The sequence below is a fragment of the Zalophus californianus genome, chromosome 15, assembly GCF_009762305.2.
Source record: "Zalophus californianus isolate mZalCal1 chromosome 15, mZalCal1.pri.v2, whole genome shotgun sequence".
In the NCBI taxonomy this organism is placed as follows: domain Eukaryota; kingdom Metazoa; phylum Chordata; class Mammalia; order Carnivora; family Otariidae; genus Zalophus; species Zalophus californianus.
The window spans coordinates 21,536,896-21,552,970 of NC_045609.1; positions in this window are offsets into that span (position 1 = coordinate 21,536,896).

Sequence of the window (16,075 nt, forward strand, 5' to 3'; positions counted from 1 at the left end):
TATGAATTTTTCACTAATGGCCTTTATTATGTTGAGGTATGTTCCCTCTAAACCCACTTTGTTAAGGGTTTTTATCATGAATGGATGTTATACTTTGTCAAATGCTTTTTTATGTCTATTGAAATAATCAAATGATTCTTATCCTTTCTTTGATTGATGTGATGTATCACATTGATTGATTACAAATATTGAAACACCCTTGCAACCCAGGAATAAATTCCATTTGATTGTGGTGAATCATTTTTTTAATGTATTGTTAGATTCGGTTTGCTAGTATTTTGTTGAGGACTTTTGCATCTATGTTCATCAGAGATATTGGTCTGTAGTTCTCTCTTTTTGTGGTGTCTTTACCTGGTTTTGGTATCTGGGTAATGCTGGCCTCATAGAATGAATTTGGAAGTTTCCCTTCCTTTTCTGTTTTTGGAATAGTTTGAGAGGAATAGGTATTAACTCTTTATATGTTTGCTAGAATTTGCCTGTGAAGGCATCTGGCCCTGGACTTTTTTTTGTTAGGAATGTTTTGATTACTGATTCAATTTATTTGCTGGTAATCAGTCTATTCAAAATTTCTATTTCTTCCTGTTTCAGTTTGGTAGGTTATATGTTTCTAGAAATTTATCCATTTCTTCTAGGTTGTCCAGCTTGTTGGCATATGGTTTTACATAATACTTTCTTATAATTGTTTGTATTTCTGTGGTATTTGTTATTATTTCTTCACTCTCATTTGTGGTTTTATTTATTTGAGTCTTTCCCCTTTTTTCTTGATAAGTCTGGCTTGAGGCTTATCAATTTTATTGATTTTTTTCCCCCCCAAAGAACCAGCTCCTGGTTTCATTGCTCATCTGTTCTATTGTTTTTTTGTTTCTATATCATTAATTTCTGCTCTAATCCTTATTTTTCCTTCCTTCTGCTGGTTTTAGGTTTTGTTTGCTGTTCTTTTCTAGCTCTTTTAGTTGTAAGGTTAGGTTGTTTGAGATTTTTCTTGCTTCTTGAGGTAGGCCTGTATTGCTATAAACTTCCCTCTTAGAGCCACCTTTGCTGCATCCCAAAGGTTTTGAACTGTTGTGTTTTCATTTTCATTTGTTTCCATGTAATTTTTGATTTCTTCTTTGATTTCCTGGTTGACCCATTCATTGTTCAGTTGTATGTTACTTAACCACCATGTATTTGTGGTCTTTCCAGATTTTTTCTAGCGGTTGACTTCTAGTTTCATGGCATCGTGGTCAGAAAAGATGCATGGTATGACTTCAATCTTTTTGAATTTATTGAGGCCTGCTTTGTGGCCTAATATGTGATCTGTTCTGGAGACTGTTCCATGCGCACTTGAAAAGAATGTGTGTTCTGCTGTTTTAGAATGGGAAGTTCTGAATATCTGTTAAATTAATCTGTTCCAGTGTGTCAGTCAAAGCCATTGTTTTCTTGTTGATTTTCTGTTTAGATGATTTTTCCATTGATGTAAGTGGGGTGTTAAAGTTCCCTACTATCTTTGTAACATTATTGATTAGTTCCCTTATGTTTGTTATTAACTGTTTTATGTATCTGGGTGCTCCCATGTTAGGTGCATAAATATTTACAATTGTTATATTTTCTTGTTGGATTGTCCCTTTTATCATATAGTGTCCTTCCTTGTCTCTTGTTTTAGTCTTTGTTTTAAAGTCTATTTTGTCTGATATAAGCATTGCTACTCTGGTTTCTTTTGACATCCACTCACTTTCAATCTGCAGGTGTGTTTAGGCCTAAAATGAATCTCTTTTAGGCAGCTTATAGATGGGTCTTGGTTTTTTTTTTTTTTAATCTGTTCTGTCACCTGTGTCTTTTGACTGGAGTCTTCTGTTCATTTACAATCAAAGTCATTATTGATATATTTATTGTGATTTTATTGCCTGTTTTGTGGTTGTTTCTGAAGATTTTCTCTGATCCTTTTTTGTCTTCTCTTTTTCATGGTTTGCTGGTTTACTTTAGTGCCATAATTGGATTTCTTTCTCTTTATTCTTTGCATATTTATTAGTGGCTTTTTAAATTTGTAGTTACCATTAAAAAACATCTTCTGGGGGCGCCTGGGTGGCTCAGTTGGTTAAGCGACTGCCTTCGGCTCAGGTCATGATCCTGGAGTCCTGGGATCGAGTCCCGCATCGAGCTCCCTGCTCAGCAGGGAGTCTGCTTCTCCCTCTGACCCTCCCCCCTCTCATGTGCTCTCTCTCTCTCTCTCATTCTCTCTCTCAAATAAATAAATAAAATCTTTAAAAAAAAACATCTTCTGCATTTAGCAGTCTATATTAAGTTGATGGTCATTTAATTTTGAATCTGTTCTTTGCTTCTTTCATCCCATTTTAGGTATATGTTGTTATATTTTATATCCTTTTATTTTGTAAATACCTTGACTGATTTTTTACAGAAATATTAATTTTCACTGCTTTTGTGTTTACTATTTTCATACTGTCTTTTTTGCCCTGTCCTTTCCACTCAGAGTTCCTTTTAATATTTCTTGCAGGGTTGGTTTAGTGGTCATGAACTCCTTTACTTTTTGTTTGTCTGGGAAACTCTTTATCTCTCCTTCTATTCTGAATGACAGCCTTGCTGGATAGTGTATTCTTGACTACAGATTTTTTTCCCATTCAGCACTTGAATATATTATGCCCATCCTTTTTGGCTCAGAAAATTTCTTTTTATTTATTTGTTGTTTTTATTTTTATTTATTTTTTGCTCAGAAAGTTTCTTTTTTTAAAAGATTTTATTTCTTTATTTCGGTGGGTGGGGGGAGAGCATGAGCTGGGGCAGGGGGGCAAGGAGACATAGGGAGAGGAAGAAGAAGACTCCTGCTGAGCAGGGAGCCCGATGCATGGCTTGATCCCAGGACCCTGAGATGATGACCTTGTTCAAAAGTTTCTGCTGAAAAGTCCACTGATAGCCTTATGTAGTTTTCTTTGTATGTAACTGTCTTCTTTTGTTTTGTTGCTTTTAATATTTTTTCCTTTATCACTATATTTTGCCATTTTAGTTACAGTATGTTTTGGTGTGGATCTGCCCACAGAGCTCTCTGTGCCTCCTGCATCTGTATATCTATTTCCTTCCCCAGATTAGGGAAGTTTTCAACTTTTATTTCTTCAAATAAATTCTCTGCACCTTTTCTCTCTCTTCTTCTGGGACTCCTACAATATGAATATTATTATGTTTAATGAAATCACTGAGTGCCCTATGTCTATTCTCATTTTGCATAATTCTTTTTTCTCTCTTTTGATCAGCTTGCTTACTTCCCATGACTCTGTCTGCTAGGTCATTAATTCGTTCCTCTGCTTTTCCAGCCTGCTCTTCTTTCCATCAAGTGTATTTCTGCTTTTGTTTATCAAGCTCTTTATCTCTGCTATGTTATTCTTTATCTCTGTGTTAATGGTATCACTGATGTCCTCCACTCTTTTCTCAAGTCCATTGAGTATCCTATGATCCTTGCTTTAAATTCTCCATCTGGCATGTTACTTATATCTGTTTTGCTTAGATCTCCAGCCATGGCCTTGTCCGCCTCTTTCATTTAGGACATATTACCCTGTCTTCTCATTTTTTCCTAAGTTTCTGTGACTATTTCTCTGTGTTAGGAAAGTCAGCTATGTCTCCTATCCTTGAGGGTAATGATTTTATAAAGAAAAGGTCCTATAGTGCCCTGTTCTCCAGGGCCTAGTGCTTCTAGGAGTGGCTCCAGTGTGTGCTACATACATTCTGCTGTTGTGCCCTGGCTACTTTATCCTTCAGGCCAGTTGTCTGCAGGGGCTTTGTTTGTTTGTTGTGGGCAATGTTTGGTGGCACATTTTAACTAGATGTGCTCTGGTCTGCTTGAGAAATGAGACCCACTACTGCTGCCACCAGAACTGAGGCCTCACAAAACTCTCTGGTCAGGAGATGGTCATTGACACGGGTTTGGGCAGGTCTTCTGGGGGAGGGGCCAGAATCACTGGGAACTGGGGCAAGTGTGACTGGGAAGGGTGGTTCCACTGGAGCATGGGGCAGGAGTGGGGGAGGAGCGGGGCTTGGTGTAAGCAAGTTAGGTAGCAAGTTCCCACAGGTGGCTCTGTGTTTATGCTGAGGAGAGGAGGAGGGAAATGGTGCTGGCCAGTTCCTTTGTTCCCTGAGAGGTCTCTTTGTGAACTCTGCCTCTCTGGGACACGCTCCAAGATGAGCAACTAACCTCCCCACTGTGTGCCACAGGCACTCTTCAGATCACTGTGTCTGTGCTGTGTGTACACAGGCTGTTTGCCCTGTTTCCTCCAAGAGCAGCCCCAATGTCCTCCAAGCTCTCCCAGAGCCAAGCACACTGACCTGTAACACTCCAGGCTTTAAGCCCTGCTGGTTGCAAGAAATTAAGGTCCTTTTGTTTTCCAAGCTGATTGCCATGTGGAATCATTTTCCCCTGTGTTCCTCTGTGTGCTAATTTGTCTTTCACCCTTCTCTGTGAGCATAGTTCCCTCCCCACTGCAGCAGCCAAGATCCGTTTCTCTCCCAAACTGCATCTCTGCAACTTCCTACCTTCTTTGATGTGGCCTCTTCTCTACTTTTAGTTGTGGAGTTTGTTTTGCCAGTCTTCTGGTCAATTGCTGGGGTATTTAGGATATATACCTAGTTATCTAGCTGTATTCATGGGACGAGGTGAGCCTAGGTTCCTCTTACTCTGCTGCCATCTTCCAACCTCTGTCACTTTTGAAGGACAGTTTTGCTGGATATAGGATATCAGCCCACTGCTTTCTGGCCTCCCAAGTTTATGATGAGAAATCTGCTTCTAATCTTATGGAAGATTCCTTGTATGTGAGGAGTTGCTTCTATTGCTGCTTTCAAGATTCTCTCCTTGTCTTTTTAAAGTTTAATTATAATACATCTCAGTGTGAGTCTCTGATTTCACCTTACTTGGAGTTCATTAAGCATCTTGGATATTTATAGTCATGTCTTTCATCAAATTTGAGATGTTTTCAGCTGCTGTATTTTTCAAATATTTTCTCTTCTCTTCTGGCACTCCCACAATGCATATGGTGTCCAAAAGGTCTCTTAAGCTCTGTTTGCTTTTCTTTAAACTTTTTTTCTTTCTGTTTCTCAGACTCCATTATTTTCATTACTCTATCTTCATGTTCACTGATGTTTTTCTTCTGCCTGCTGAAATCTGCCTTTGAATCCTTCTAATGATTTTTCATTTCAGTTATCTTACTTTCAGCTCCAGAATTTCTTTTTCATTTCTTCTTAGGTTTTCTCTTTGTTGTTATTTCCATTTTGTTCATCATTTTCCTTACTTTTTCTGTGTCTTCCTTTAGTTGTTTGAGCATCTTTATGATGGTGGTTTTAAAAATCTTTCTCTGGTAGATCAGCCATCAGGTCTTTTTCAGGGAAAGCTCCTGTTGATTTTTATTTTTCCTTTGGATGGGCCATACTCCCTGTTGTTTTGTTTATTTTTTTAATTATGCTTTGTGATTCTTTTGTTGTTGTTGTTGAAAGCTGGACGTTTGAATCTAAGAATGTGTTAACTTGGGAAACCAGATTCTTTCTCTTCCTTAGGGCTTACTGTTTTTGTTGTGCTGACTGTGATAGGCAGTCTCTGTGCCAAGGATCAGCCTGAGGTGTAAGCTTAAGGTCTTCTCAGGTCTATTCTGAGCCTGTGACTTTTGCTGGGTGTGCACATTTTCTAATTTTTCCCATCTACACAGTTGCTTTTGAATGTCTTCATCTTTAACGTCTGCCTCCCAAAAGAAGGGAAGGAATGCAGCAGGTGGAAGTGTTCCAGCCTTTCAATTCCCTGGCAGTTATGTCAGCTGGAAGGGGAGGTACAACGATGGTGCTTGTTTGCCTCTTTGCTCCTCTGTGATCAGAAGCAGCAATCAGTGATCAGAGCATAGATCCCGGATATGTGGAGAACAGGATTGTTTGTTTGTTTTTAAGATTTTATTTATTTACTTGAGAGAGAGCATATGAGTGGGGGTAGGGGCAGAGGGAAAAGGAGAGAATCCCAAGCAGACTCCGTGCTGACTGCAGAGCCTGATGCAGGGCTTCATCTCAAGACCCTCAGATCATGACCTGAGTCAAAACCAAGAGTCAATGCTTAACTGACTAAGCCATCCAGACACCCCAAGAACAGGGTTTTTTAGGCCCACCTTGAGTCCTCCAAGCTGTGTGCAAGCTGCTCTAAGAGCATGTCCACAGCTGTCTGCCATGGGGGTGGAGGGGATGGGTACTCTGCTAACAGCTGATATGGACCAAAATTAACCACAATGTACAAAATTTCATGCCTTCCATAGACTCCAGAGTTCCAAAATTATTAGACAAGTTCTGCCAATGCAATTGTTGTCAGGTGGGAAGACAGATTCCTACTCTGCTATCTTCCTAGAATCTTCTAATTAAGATATTTTGCACATAGAAATGTGAGAAGGAAAGAACATCTGATGTTTCAATTGAGAAGATTGTAACTTTTTTAAAGCTATCATAACTTGAAATCTTATGATGTCTACTTAATACATTGCATTATTTAATGTAATCCTCGCAATAGTGCTGAAAGAGAGGTATTATTCCTTTTTCTAGATGAAGAAATTGGGCACAGAGGAGGTGTGTGTGTGTGTGTGTGTGTGTGTGTGTGTGTGTGTGTGTGTGTGACTTCTGGGGAGGTCTTTCTCTTCTTGCCCACACTACTTAAGATATTGGTTTGACCACCTTACAGGGTCAAAATAACAGGGGCTCAGTCAGAATTAAAGTTTATTTCTCTCAGTGATGTGATGGTAGACAGATGGTCCTGGGTTTATAGGAAGATTTATTCCTTGAGCACATCCGGAGACCTGGGTTCCTTCTGTTTTGTTGTTCCCCATTCCCTGTGTTTTATCCTCATCCACATATTTGAAACTGGCTTACCAGCACCCATGGAAGGGGAAAAAGGGAGTGGAGTCCTGATGACTCACATTTTTTTTTTTTAAGATTTTATTTATTCATTTAACACAGAAAGAGAGAGAGAGAGAGCACAAGCAGGGGGAGCAGCAGAGAGAGAGGGAGAAGCAGGCTCCCCGCAGAGCAGGGAGCCCGAGGTGGGGCTCAATCCCAGGACCCTGGGATCATGACCTGAGCCAAAGGCAGATGCTTCACCAGCTGAGCCACCCAGGCGCCCCTGATGACTTACTTTTATGAAGTTGCATGCATTACTCCTGCTTACATCCTATTGGCCACTACTTCGGTCAGTCCTATGGTCAAGACTAGGTGGAAGGGATGCCGTGCTATATCATTTCTAGCTGGCAGGGGGATTATATTACAGAAATGTAGAAAGAGTGAATGGGTTTTGGAGAGATATTTAGCAATATCTTCTATTCTTCCAGTTCACACCTCTCCCCTCTCAGAAACATGCCCTTGCATTCTCTGTACTTAAGGGAGAAAAGTCAGTCTTTGTTGTACAAAAAGAGAGAGTCACATCAGACTTTGCAGGGAGGCAATGTTAACAGTAGTGGGGTGGATCTGATGGTGCACATCCTTGGAACAGTATGTAAGTCCTAGGAACACACCTGGAGGCAGGGGAGGCAGGTAGGCTGGAGAGGTGCTGACAGCAAGGTTTGGCTGCTTCACAGAGAACTGCCAAGAACAAGTCCTTTGTCTGAGCCCTGGTTTATCTAACACAAAGCCTAAAACCATTGTGCCAAAAACATTTTGTTTTCTCTCTAAGATTATAAATGCTTCTAGTCAGTGTAAATGTCCTTATTATGCAGGGATGAGTACATTTTTTACAAATGACATTGTGCTTCGGGAGACAAGTTCTACTCTGATGTTTGCCAAGGTAAATAGTTCATTTATTAGAAATAAAGATCTAATATATCTCATCCTTAGCTGAATTTAAGTGATGTAAGCTGAAATTCCTTTGTTCTTGACAGGACACTGATATGTATTTTCATCTCCTTTTTTGTGCTATTGATATTTTGAGTGTGCGCGATCTTCAAACTTGTTTGTTCTTGCCAGTGGAGTTTGAAGCAATTAAACACATTACTGTATTAATCTTTCACCAGTGGGGAGAACAAGAAATCTAAACATTTTTATTTCTTGGGAGCTTTATTTCTAAAGCCCTTATTTTCCGTCTGGAAGAATGGTTTTTGATGACATCTAAGTCAAAAAGAACCAAAGTATGAAGTTTTGTCCAGGATTTAAGTGCTGCTGAAGCTGTTATAGGCTTGTGAACAGATATTGGGAAAGAGTACTGACAGGTCTGGGTTTGATTCTATCTTGGCTGCTTTTGTTAACTGTGTGAATTTGGGTTAGCCACTTGACCTCTTTGAGGCTCATGGTCCTTGTCCAAAAAGTAGGAAAGATCGCCTGTCCCCCTTTGGGTTGTTATTGGAGAACTGTATGGCCTTCATTAAAAGTTAAATCTTCTCAGGTCTCAATGTCCTCATCCATAAAATGGGGGTAATAATAGTACCTACCGCGGAAGGTTTTTGAGAAGCACTTGAAACAGCGCCTGGGGCACAGTAAGCTCTATAGGAATGTTAGCTGTTGTGTTCTGTGACTATGGAATAGCCTCCTGTGTGCCCTGGGTTTGGTTGGGACATTGACAAGGCAGCAAGGGGGCCAGTCTCCAGCCTGGTTGTTCAGTGCAGGCCGGAATTCTTACGGGCACCTATATTTGTAGAGGGCAGTGTGGAAGTTGCTCAGAGGCCAGAGCTACTAACCTTTCAAGGTAGCTGCTGACGATGCATCTGAGAGAGCACAGTGCCACAGAATTTTGTTGAAAAAGGAAAAAATCTTATAATGAAAATATATTCTTTGGGGCAAAATGCCACAAATGTGTAAATAGGAGTCATCCCAGAAATAGATTCTAGTGAAATCCATCCAGTGATGTTTTATTTCTTTTTAAACATTCTTTAATTATTTTGTTTATTATTATTTTGAGTTTTATTCCTTATAGCCCTTTGTAATGTCAGCCCCGTTCTCCTCTTCATGTGCGTGATTTATTTTCCTTCATCTGTAAAGAACCCTTTCTGGGACGAGGGGCTCAAACATGATGCAGAGATGCATCTCTGCATGTTAACAGGAAATAGCAGGTAACAGGTTTCACAGGGGATTCTTACCACCTCTATGTCGGGGAGATCCCATTCAATAGGCTGCCCAGCTATGCACAATTCTTCTACATTCTCCCCTCCCCCACTCAATTTTCCCTACTTTTCGAATTCAACATCTTCAAAGACATTTAGTTCAGGAAATAGGGGCAGCATCTGATTTTGGAAGACCTGCATTTTTAGCTCACAAAGCTGTGTTGTCATTTTTCTTTTAGCTTTCTTTAAGTTCTTTCCTTGATCCTGGAAAAAGGTGCATATTTGCAATCACATTTTATTGGTACCTTTCTCCATCACACGGATGATAAATTATTGAGAAGCCATTTGGTCTATAAAAATGAAATACAAGGCCCATCCCCTTCCAGCATGTGGCCTGGACTGGCTCCAGCTGCTGTGAGCAGGTAGGGCCCTGTGGTCGGAAGAACAAAGCAAATCCCATACACATTTTAGGCTTGGTCCTTTGTAGGGGGGATAGAGAGGGACAATGACCTGATGGACTATTGGCTCTCTGGATGCTACTGAAGGTCACAGAGTCAGCTCTTTTATGATTCCTGAAGGGTCCTTTGTTTTTCTGAGTTTGGAGTTCAGAGATTTTGTAACTATATTTTAGTTAGTTCTTATTTTAGGCTCCAATCAGTGACAGTCACATCTTCCAATAATTGCCAAGGTTTTAAAAGTTTCTCAGACTTTACTGTGGTCAGTGTTAACCTTGTTTGGGTCACATACTCCTCTGAGAAGCATGTGATGAGCTTCCCCCATCTCCTCTCACCAACTGCACAAATACACAGAAGACTTCAGAGTGTTCACACATCCCCTGACCACCCAACTCCTCAACTCTACAGGTCCACGAACCTCACTTATTCGATTCTGTTTTCCCTATGATTTTTAAGAGCATTTGTTTGATGATAATATAGAAATAAATAATAACAGAGATGATAGAGAAATACATTTTCTCTCTCTTTCAAAAATAGAAGATTTATTATTTCAGTGTGACCTTGTCTTTTCTGTGATGGTCAAGTCAGCTGAGGTGTGTGTGTGTGTGTGTGTGTGTGTGTGTGTGTGTGTGTGTGTTTTAAATAAGATTTAATTTTAATTTTGTTTTAGAACACCTGTCTTTCTGGAATCTTAGTATTTTAAAACTCAGAATCAGACACACATAAATCTATATGAATTTTTGTAAACTAAAATCCAGGGAATTCCAGGATTAGTCTAGTTTTTCTCCAACTTAAGTTTGAATATACTTTAACAAATCTGCTTGTTGTATAATATAATGCCAATTATTCTGTCCTCCTAATTATCTTCTAGCACTATATTAAAAGTTTTGTAAGAACCATAACTATTCAGATATTTTTGATGAAAATCTTTGTTGCTCACTTGTTTGAACTGGAGATGTGAAGGATTCCTTACCTAACCATTATCTTCTACATGCATCTGGTGACACTGATAGGATTATCGGTATGGTTTCTAGAAGGTGCTTTGTCATTGGCGGGCATTCCTAGCTGTCTAATGACGTGCCTTTGGCTCAGGTCATGATCCCAGGGTCCTGGGATCGAGCCCCGCATCGGGCTCCCTGCTCAGCGGGAAGCCTGCTTCTCCCTCTCCCACTCCCCCTGCTTGTGTTCCCTCTCTCGCTGTGTCTCTCTCTGTCAAATAAATAAATAAAATCTTTAAAAAAAAAAGGGGGGGGGCGCCTGGGTGGCTCAGTCATTAAGCGTCTGCCTTCTGCTCAGGTCATGATCCCAGGGTCCTGGAATCGAGCCCCACATCGGGCTCCCTGCTCGGCGGGGAGCCTGCTTCTCCCTCTCCCACTCCCCCTGCTTGTGCTCTCTCTCTCGCTGTCTCTGTCAAATAAATAAATAAAATCTTAAAAAAAAAATATATATATATATATATATATATTTTAATTTCTCATTACCAGGCAGGAAATATTTAGCCTCATAAGTGTTCCACTTAGGTGCTCAACTCTTCGATTCAGTGTTTTATGTCTGAATATCAAATACCTGGCTGCCTTTGAACACTGGACCCAATTACAAAGATTGGCATCTGCTTTTTCCTGTTGCTCTGGTTGATCTGCTTCAGGCCATCTCTTCCCTCTGTGTCCTTGCTGTGAAGAGTGTTACTGACTTATTGATCGAGCCAATGAGGCCTAATCCCTGAGTGCATGATCATTATAAATCTAATGATCAGCACTCTCTTGCCGCCATCAGGGTCTCCAAATCAGTCCCTGGAGCAACTGTGCTGTGTGTGATATCAAGGTGATAAAATTCCTGTTTTCTGCAAGCCAAAGATGTCTGCCTTTCTGTGCTTGAACTGATCTAGTGAGTATGTCGGTGGCCTAAGATCCTGGGCTTTGGGCCTAAGTAGATGTGAGTTTAAATCTCAGCTGTAACACCAAAGAATTCTGTATGGGGCTCATAATACCTCTTTTGCTGGGTTATTCTAAGATTAGAGATAGTTATCTGTAAAGCACATCTTAGGTGCTTAATACATGGTAGGTTCTCACTCTGATCTCCTAGTTATAATCCCTACCTCTGAAATACTGAAGGGAATCAAAAGATTTTTCTGTTTGATTTATACAACTGGGAACTGGCAGCATATTTGATGCTGGGCTGGGAAAGCCCATCATGGAAAGTGTGAGAGAAGACAAAGGCCTCTGTCAATTGTGAATGCAGTTCTTATTTTGGAACAGTGACTCTTTGGAAACACACAGTACAGACTTTTAAGGGCTAGATCATCTAAGGTGAATGTTTCTGCTACTCAGAAAAATGCAGGTGAGGCCAGGAGATCATTCGCTGTGAGCAGAAGTTCTCACTGGTACAAGAAAAATTTAAAAAGCTCCAATCAAATTGTACCCATGAGCACAAATAAACTGCCAATGGACGATACAGTTAGGGAGAAAATGATTTCTGAATACTTGCAGTTTCACAGAAGAAATAAGAAAAATGGCTTTTTAGTCTTTCTGTGTGGGGAAAACAACACAGCACTCTTATCAGAATGGTGCTCTCATTGAGGTTTAGGGGCAATTACTGGGTCTTTGAGACCCTCTCTGCCTTGGGAAGCTAGAGGCAATCTCTCTGTAATTCCCACATGGAACTGTTGGTGAGCAAAGACCTGTAGCTCAGCCTCACTGGACACACTAAAATCCTATCATGGAAGGTGGACTCAGTATCAGGCTTGCAAAGATTTTGGGCCCTTCATTCTGAATTTTCACTGTGTCCCATATCTGGAGGAGAAAGAGCCATCATGGAATCCTGAGGGTTTAAATAAGGCCCCAAACTCTGACGCTGCCCCACATTTAAATTACCTGATTTTTATTTATTATAAATGGACTCAATAGCACCATTGCCAAAAATCCAGATGCCTTCTTAAGGAGCAGCTGTTTTAGTCTGTGTTTGATCAACTTAATCCCCTTGGGAAAGAGAATGCACAGGGGCTCACACTGGGGTGGACTGTTCCGTTAACCTTGGTTGTGAACCCTGCCCTGCACTCAGCTCCGAGGACCAGGACAATGTGGTTCATACAGACAAATCAGCAGCTCATTTCTGAAGATCTGAAACCCTAAAGGTTCTTGCTGTCTGAGCTGTTGCACATGACTTCTTTCTTCTCACCCTACTCTGGAGTTCACACAGATGCTGGGGCTTTCTGGACCGTAGGGGCCAGGGATGTGAATGTGCATTAGCTGGTTAGGGAGTGTCTGCTGGGAGCCTTACAGATGGCCGCGCAGGTGGAATAGGGCATAACCCCAGGGGGGGTTGCTCACATAACTGCATGGGTTTGGTGCCCCTGGGGGTGAGCACTGCACTTCTGCCCAAAGAAGGCCCAATATCTGCTTTAAATGCTGAGCGGCAGACATTTGGAATTCTCTTTCTTACAGTAATTGCATTTTAGATGTTGGCTTACTTGGGCAGAAAAGGGCGGTCTGGCCCTTAATTTCTACAGAATAGCAGCAGTCAGGGGTCCTTGTTCCAAAAGCCCTCGGAATTGGACCCTATCTCCATTTTTCACAGCTGGTTCCCGGAAACCTTGATCCATCAGCAAGAGGATGGCCCAGGCTCAGGGCCAAGCTGCTGAGATCCTGCAAGCTTCCTCACGTGTTCTTTTGACTCAGTCCCCTGGGGGTGTTGGAGGGTAAGGCCCCTAAACTTCTGGGTGCCTGAATGGGTGGGGGGCAAACATGGAGATCCGCATTCAGAGCTGGCTCCTGGCAAGGCTGCAGGAACTGGTTTACTTCTAAACCTCTCCACCTGCTGTTTCAGACCGGGCTTTTAGGATAGAAGAGACAGAAAACCAGAGAGGATCTATTGGCCCATTTTATTGAAAAGTATGAGTGTGGCTTGAATGACGTCATTACAACTTCATTTCTTTCCCCCTTCTCTCCTCCTCTGCCTCCTCCCCACCTCTCAGTGCTGCTTTCCTCTGTGCTGGCCTTGTTCCGAGGCCGGTCTTCTGCAGCTGGTGGGATCTCCAGGGATGTATCCTACAAGCTTAGTGATTCCAGAGAGAAGAACCAAAAGCTCTAAAAAACAAAACAAAACAAAACAAAACAAAACAAAACACAAGGCTCCACAACCTGCCCCTCCCCAACAACAAAATCCAGAAAACCAGCTCACACTAAACCAAACCAAACCAAACCAAACCAAACCAAACCAAATATGTGAAAATCTAGTGGAGGATTGTGTGTTCATGGTCTGGTTTGGGTTATGGGCTCATCACTGAATCCATTGTTGTGGCCAAGGGAATGGAATTCTCTGACCAGGCCTGGGTCTTGTGTCCATACGGTGGCTACATCCCCAGCCAAGTCAGTTCTGGGGGTTGGAAGATTAGTTCTCTAAAGGGAAATGAAGATGCTGTTGCTAGAAGGGGGAATATATGTCTGGGTGCAAAATAAGAGTTATCTGGTCATTTCTCACCTCTCCCTTTCTGCATCTACTGTGTAAGGCCAGTGGTCCTCTTCATCCTGGCCTCGACTCACCTGTCCTCTTGGAGCGCCTGGGTAGCTCAGTCAGTTGAGGTCATGGTCCCAGGGTCCTGGGATCAAGCCCCAAATCAGGCTCCCTGCTTTGCCGGGAGTCCGCTTCTCCCCCTCCCTCTGCTGTTTCCCCTGCTTTTGCTCTCTGGCTCTTTCTCTCTCTCTGTCTCTCTCTCCCTATCAAATAAATAAATAAAATCTTAAAAAAAAAATAACCTGTCCTCTTCTGAGGTACATTTCCCTGTTTTAGGGTAATGCCTACCATTCATTAAATTTGCTTACATTGCTTTTGCCAAAATCTCTGAAAGCCTTACAAATGTCAAGCAGACATGTTTCTGCCTCTAAGTTAACTTTTCCATAACATTTCACACTGGTAACATTCATGTCTATTTAAAATGGTCTCCTCTGTTGACTTTCATGACACTGTGGTCTCCTTGTTGTCTTTCCACCTCCCTGAACCTACAGATCTCTTTCAATGGCGGAACATTTAACACTAGGTTAACTCACAGACTTTCTTAAAAAAGATTTATTTATTTATTTATTTATTTATTATTTATTTATTTATTTTGAGAGAGAGAGCACGTGAGCAGGGGGAAGGGCAAAGGGAGAGTCTCAAGCAGACTTCCTGCTGAGCATGGAGCCTGACGTGGGGCTCCATCTCACGACCCTGAGATCATGAACTGAGGTGAAACCAAGAGTCAGCTGCTTAACTGACTGCGCCACCCACGCACCCCAGCTCACAGATTTATTAAACCACTAGTTTTTCTCAGCCTTACTTCCTTGATTGTCCTTAGATTGAGTGTCTATTTCCGCAGCCACTTCACTTAGGGCCTCAGCATCTGTCACCCGTGGTGCGGCCATCCCTTCTAGTAACTCTCTTCACTTGCAGTTTTATGCTTCTCAAATCTACCCACCCAACTGCTTCCAGATCCTCAGTTCCCTGTGTGAAACTGTCTGTTTCCCACTTGCCTATAAGTGGTCATAATAGGTGTTCCACTCATTGTCCCTAGTCTCTCTCTATAGTCTCCTTTCTTCCTTGCTTCCTTCTGGGTTTCCATTGCTCCAAACATCTTATAGAACGCACCCTACACTGACAGTTTCAGTCCTACAACCTTTGCACCAGATACTTACTTTGCCTTTAGCTGCCCTTCTCCCACTTATCTGTCTGGGAGTCTCCTTTTGGTCTTTGGAACCCTTTTTAGGCATCATGTTGTCTTGGAAACTTTAACACCCTGACACCCGTGCTGAACAAATCTCTTTCTTTTCTGTATTAATTTGTACACACTTTATTACATCCAGTATTCTGTATTTAAATATTTGTTCACATATATACCCTTTTTTCTTTTTTTTTTTAAACAGACAACGCTTTTAGGTAGGACTTGTGCAGAGTGTCTTTCCCACTCAACACTGACAAAAGAAACAGCTTCTTCACGGCTTGTCTGTTCTGTTCACTGAAGGCGTTTGAGTTCTACCCAAACCTTAAATAACCTACAAGTATGTCAGCTTCTTGAGGGTAGTAACCTTGTGGCTTATTCACTAGGCTTATCATGTAGTAAGTGCTCAATGAATAAATAAATAAATGGATGGATGGATGGATGAATACAGTTGTCTGGAATCACCTTAACTTTCATACATAGCCTTTTGTCACTCTAGCCAGTTGAATACCAAGACGGAGGTTAGGCGGGCTTCCTGTGGTCATCTGACCTCTAAGAGGTGAAACATTGGGCTGGAATATGGTTTATTGATGACTAAGGTTTGTCTCACCATAGCACCTGAATTCAACCACTTTTCATTTCTTGGAGAGATTTGGAGGATTTTGCTTTTAGTAATGGCCAGTGATGTACCGGGATTTTCAACATTGTATACTAGCAGTCCTTTTCTCTTTTCTTTCTTTTTTTTTTTTAAAGATCTTATTTATTTCAGAGAGGGAGAGAGAGCAAGAGCAAGCATGAGTGGGGGAGATGGGAGAGGGAGAAGCAGACTCCCTGCTGAGCAGAGAGCCCTGTGTGGGGCTCAATCCCAGGACGCTGGGTTCATGACCTGAGCTGGAGGCAGACGC